Source organism: Marmota marmota, unplaced genomic scaffold, assembly GCF_001458135.2.
Source record: "Marmota marmota marmota unplaced genomic scaffold, marMar, whole genome shotgun sequence".
In the NCBI taxonomy this organism is placed as follows: Eukaryota; Metazoa; Chordata; class Mammalia; order Rodentia; family Sciuridae; genus Marmota; species Marmota marmota.
In genome coordinates this window covers 23,307,929-23,313,962 of record NW_026000229.1, presented here as the reverse complement: position 1 = coordinate 23,313,962, position 6,034 = coordinate 23,307,929, and the positions used below count along the sequence as shown (strand labels likewise).

General features: G+C 35.5%; 1 protein-coding gene across 11 annotated transcripts in view; it reads left to right on the top strand.

The window, feature by feature from the left end:
- The window catches only part of Tcf12 (transcription factor 12), a 339,696-nt gene that overhangs the window by 187,119 nt on the left and 146,543 nt on the right, over positions 1-6,034 (top strand). The gene's annotated exons all lie outside the window — the stretch shown is intronic.

Sequence of the window (6,034 nt, the reverse complement as noted above, 5' to 3'; positions counted from 1 at the left end):
GTATCACCCCATGAAGAAACCTGGTACCTGCTAGAAGTCAGTCCCCATTTTCCCCTCCACCCAGCACAGGGTGGCAACAACTAGTCTTTCTGTCTCTAGGGATTTGCCTAACTCTGGACATTTCATATAACTAGGCTCATACAGGTCGTCCTTTGTAGTTAGTTTTCTTTACTTAGCATGTTTTAGGGTTCATCCATGTTGTAGGTATTTCAATGCCCCGTTTCTTTTTATGACTGAATAATATTCCATTTTGGGGGTATACTACATTTATTCACCAACTGATTGAGATTTGATTTGTTTCTGCTTTTTTGGGTTCAAATAATGTCAATATCAACTTTGCATACACATTTTTATATGATCATATTTTCACTTATCTTCTGTATATATAGTAATGCATCACTTAACTGTGGTGTTCAAAGAAATGTATGTTCAGAGAAATGTGCCATTAGGAAATTTCCTTGTGTGCAAACATCATATAGTATACTTATGCAAACTTGTATGTCATAATTCAAATCTGTCGATGGGACCAAGAGATGTGGTAAAACTTGTATGTCATAAGTCAAATCTGTCGATGGGACCAAGAGATGTGGTAAATGCAAGATGTCTGAAGCTGCTGATGGTATAACACCATCTAATCTACTATTCTACAGTGGACTTTAAAAAATATATGTACAGTATACTCTAAAATAATGGTAAAAGATATATAGTAAATACATAAGTAACTTAGTCATTTATTATTATTAAGTATCAGGTATTGTCCACAACTGGATTTTTTATACTTTTATATGATTGGCAGCCCAGTTGATTTGTTTACACCAATGTTACCAAAACCCATGAGCAGTGTGTTGTACTATAAGTTTAGGATGGTTATTATATCACTTGGGGATAGAGATTTTCTGGCTCCATTAAAGTCTTATGGGACTGTTGGCATTGTTCGTTGTTGACTGAAACATTATTATGTGGTGCACAACTGTACCTAAGTGTGGAATTAGTAGATAATATAACTATTTGAAGAACTACCAGACTATTTTCCAAAGTGGGTCTAATTTATTCACTTTTTTTTTTTTTTTGCCAAAGTTTGTCTGTTTTTCATTTCAGTCATCCTAGTGGATATGAAAGCCTCACTGAAGTTTTGATTTGCATTTCTCTTATGATTAGTAATGTTGACTACTTATGTATCTAGTTTGGAGAAATATCTGAGGCTTGGTGTTTTAATCTCTAAAATAGAGATAGTCATTCTGGGCTTATTATAACTTTGAGGATGATGTAATGAAAGGATTATCTAATGCCCAGCATGGGGCCTAACACTTAGAAAATAATTACTAAATGTTTATTTCTTCTTTCTTATTATATCTTCTATTTCACAGATGAGTATACTGAGACAGGAGAGAGCTCAAATAATTCAGCAGAGTTCATGCGACAGTTTGTGAATACTAAGCTAAAATCCAGGTCTTTCACATTCCTTCTACATTCAACACTGTTCTACCAAAAATCCCTCCTTTTTGCCTGTGCCAAAAACTTTCCTCTACTGTAAAATGGCTATTATGACTAGGTAAACTTAGTTACTTGGTATTTTTTTTTTTAATATTGTTGCTGTCAAAACAAATGTAGCTGATGTTGTTATTGAATTGAATAAACTTTCTTTGGATCAATTTGGAATGCACTGTACCTAAATAAAAATAGGACTATCATCTATACTTTAACCTTTCTGAGATAAAAATGTCTAACAGATGAAATTCTCAATTTTGGGTGAATATTTTGATGTCTAACCACCAACTGCTATTTCAGCTAGAATGGTTGAACTCTGGTTTCCAGATGATGGTATTACCTTAAAATGGACCTGTTTTAAAATGTAGTTTATGATGAACAGTACAGCTGACATGTTTTATTGACCCTGTTATTTTTGTGTGGATTCTAGACAAACAGCATCTGGAAATTATGTGCAAATTAACTTTAAAAAAAAAAATCTTGTTACAACTAACTAGAAAGAAAAGGTAGAACTTTCAACAAAAAAGGAGAAACTTCTACTCTTTTGGTAGGATTTTACTAATTAAGGTTCTCTGGGATGTATTATCAGGAGACCAGTTGAAGAGCACATTGACCAACATCTGCAGTTAATTATTAGTTACCATAGAGAGCCATCAATTTTCTTGTGAAGTACTAATTTTTTAAATATCAGAGTTGGTATCAGTACTGTTTATAAACTGAGTTTAGAGCATTAAAACTATTCTTCTGATTTTGAGACTCTCAAGCTAATGTATTTTGTTAAGAATATTAAACAATAGTGAAAAATTTAGTGCTTGCTGTGTTAGTCTTGATGCTAAGTACTACATGTATTACTCATACAGTCTTCACAACAACTCCTGAGCTTTAGATGTTGTCTTAGTTATTATTTGTGTTCTTCAAATCAAAATTTTGAAAAATTTAGGTAACTGATTCAAAAGTTACAAAATTATTAAATTATGGAACTAGGGTTTTTTTCCTTTGGTGGGTGCTGGGGACTAAACCCAGGGCCTAGCATATGATAAATAAGTGCTGTACTACTGAGCTACATCTTCATCCTTTATTCATTCATTCATTCATTCTCGGGGGTGGGGCTGGAGACAGGGTTTCACCACATTTCCCAGGCTGGCCTTGAACCTGGAATCTGTCTGTATCCACATCCTGAATATTTGGAATTATAGGCATATGCCACCAGGCCTCGCTGGAACTGGGATTTAAACCAAATTCTGACTGACTCTAGAGCTCTTCTGTTTTCTTTAAATTTGTTAAAAAGAAGTAAAATTTCAGTTTTCTGCTTTGCTTTTCAAAGCACTAAAATCAGGTATGTTTTTAATAATATATATCCTATGATTTTCAGATTCAAATATGAATACTTAGAAGATCCATTTTGTTAGTGATAGCTTTGAAAGGTGGTCAGTCCTGCCTGCTGATCTGATGAAGCCAGTCACTACTCTTTTGTTTTCCTTCTTTGTTAAAAATGAGTGTAGTCCACAACATCTGAACTCCTACAGGATCATTGCTGGGAAAGCAAATCTTTGTGCGAATCACTTCAGGAATTTATTTGGAAAGGTTTTATGCCCGCCCCCCCCCCTTACTGTATTATTTGGGAGTGGGTGATTAATATACCATTTTTAAAATGGTATTGTTTATTCTATTTGAGAAGGAAACAAACTTCAACTCATATTATTTTTACTTACTCATACTTCTATAAGCCAATGGAGTTGTTCTTCATAAGAGGAAACACTCATTGTCCACTTAAAATGACTGCTCATCTTTTATAACTATGACCACAATAGTTCCTTCTCTGCTAAATTTCTGGAACTGGCACACCTGATTTCTATTCATTCGTGCCTCATACTCTGAAAACTACTAGACAGAACCTTTGAAATAAAGCTGTGCAGTCCACAGAGGAAGATCATTAATTAGGAGAAACTTCAAGGTCCTCTCTAATCCATTCAGTCAGCAAATTAATGAATTGAAATCATTGCCTTTATCTAGTCTGATGAAGACTACACAGTTACAGAAGGTCCTCAACTTATGACAGTTTGGCTTATGCTGTTTTGACTTCAGAGTGGTACAGAAGCAGTGCTCATTGAGAAGAAACTGCTTTGCACTTTGAATATTGATCTTTTCTTTGGCTGCCAATGTGTGGTAAGATTATTCTCTTATGATGTTGACCAGGGGCATTGAGCTGCAGCTCCCAATCAGCCAGGAGATCACAAAGTTAAATGACTGATACTCTACAGTGTTGTCAGGTTTTTTTTTGTATAGATATTCAATAATATGATATTCAATACTTTTATGATGTGATTTTGCCCAGTGAAAGGCTAATGTACATGTCCTAAGCATGTTTAAGGTAGACTATGCTAAGATTTGATCTTCAGTAAGCTGTGTTAATGCCTTTTCAACTTTTAAAAAAAATTTTATTTATTATTAGTTTTTCAAAACATTACAGAGCTCTTGACATATCATATTTCATACATTTGATTCAAGCGGATTACTTAACAGTATTTTCAATTCAAGGTGGCTTTATCAGGCTGGGCAGTGGCACATGCCTGTAATCCCAGCAGCTAGGGAGGCCGAGACAGGAGGATTTTGAGTTCAAAGCCAGCCTCAGCAAAAGCCAGGTGCTAAGCAACTCATTGAGACCCTGCCTATAAATAAAATATGAAATAGGGCTATGGATGTGGCTCAGTGGTCAAGTACCCCCTAGTTCAATCCCTAGTACTCCCCCCTCCCCACAAAACAAAAAATTTAATCAGGATGTAAGCCCTTCCCAAATCAAGTAGCATCTGTAATTAGTAAGAACCTGAAGTAGAATCTAAGTCTTGTACTCTCTTCTAATCTATTTCCATGTAGAAAGGAATCTGATGTACTTTTTAAAGTAAATGATAGGTAATAATCCACCAGTGAGAACAACTATCTCTTTGTGGAACAATCATCATCATCGTAATATCCTCCTTGGACTAACCATTAGATTTCTTTCTTAGTGGTAGTCTCTATTGTAGTAAGTATATTTTCATTGAATGTGTGCATTTTTTGGACTATAGAATCAGTAGGCTTATGTGGACAAAGTATGGTATTCACATCTGTAACAAACACTATGTGTCCAAATCTGAAATGTAAATTAATTTAGTTAGCTGAGTTTGTTTGTTTTTGATGAGAGACAAAAATACCCAACATATTAACATCAAAAATTAATTACCTAAGTCAACTTTTTGGATTGTCAGAGGGTCAGTTTAGATTCTGCTATATGTCTTATACTGATTTTCACATGAACTCTGGCTCTGGTGATTGATGTTCCTAATGGGATCTAAGGACCCATAAGGTGCCACATTGCCCTCTGAATTATCAAAGAAATCTGCTATTTAAAAACAGATGTGTATATCCAGCTTTCTTCCATCAATGATTTAAATTGGCTGGTTTGCTTTTTTAGAGTGAAACAGTTCTCCTGGTTTTTCTTTTTAAATTATGTCATCTGTCTATGGTATCTGTTGAATCAGTATTCAGAATACTCAGTTATCTAGGATACCTCTGCATACAGCCTCCTTGAGTAAAAGGAGCCAACAGAACCTCTCTGAATGCCACTGAACAGAGCATAAAGCTCTTCCTTGGTGGAATTATAACAATGTTTGCTGAAAATTATCCTGTTTATCTTCTTTTGTAATTATATACTCTAGAGAGTCATTCCTCAAGTATTGCAAAACAAAACCAATGAATATACATCTAAATTTTATTCATGGTCACCTATTTTTATTTGCAACTCAGTTTTGGTTAGACTATCTTAAGAAACAGAGCCTTTTTGTCCTTCTTACAGAATCACCAACTACCCTTTTTATTTCACCCTCCTTTGTCCTTTATCTCTTCAAGCATGCTATTGTTTAACAGTTGCTTTGTGTAAGATACAAGCCTTGCATGCCAACTTTGATGTGGCAGAATGAATCATGTTGCCATCGATCTCAGCCTGAACAAAATAGCCATCTTCAAAGAGGAAGAAGTTTCTAGCTTCAGGTTGTTTCAGCCCTGCGTGCTTTGCCTAGCCTGCCGTGTAAAGTCAGTTGCTTTACTCCAAATAGCACTGTATTAATATGCACAACATGACCATTTTCAGTAGAAGGTTATTAGAATGCTAGTTTGTATCCTCTAGTGAACGAAATGATGTGTGATTATGAAGTCATCAGGCATGGACCAGTAAGACTCCAGAGAGCCTGCCCCCTCTGAGGTCCTCGGGGTGCCATTGATTGGTGGCCATGTGTTTGTGCCCGATAGACTGTGAAATGGTGTGTTGCTACACGGCTGTGTTGCACCTGCGCCCCACCGAGGTGATTGATTGGTTTGGTCATGTGGAATGTTCCCATCTGGTCTGCAGTAATGTGGTTTTTTTTTTTTCATCTGTGAATAGCAAGTGCTGGCTGGATAGTTACAGCGAACTGTTTCAGAGGCTAAATAATCCTTTTCCTCTAAGCACAAATCAGGATTTGAAGGAGTTTGTTTTGCTCACCTTTTTTTTTTTTTTTTTTTTTTTTAAAAT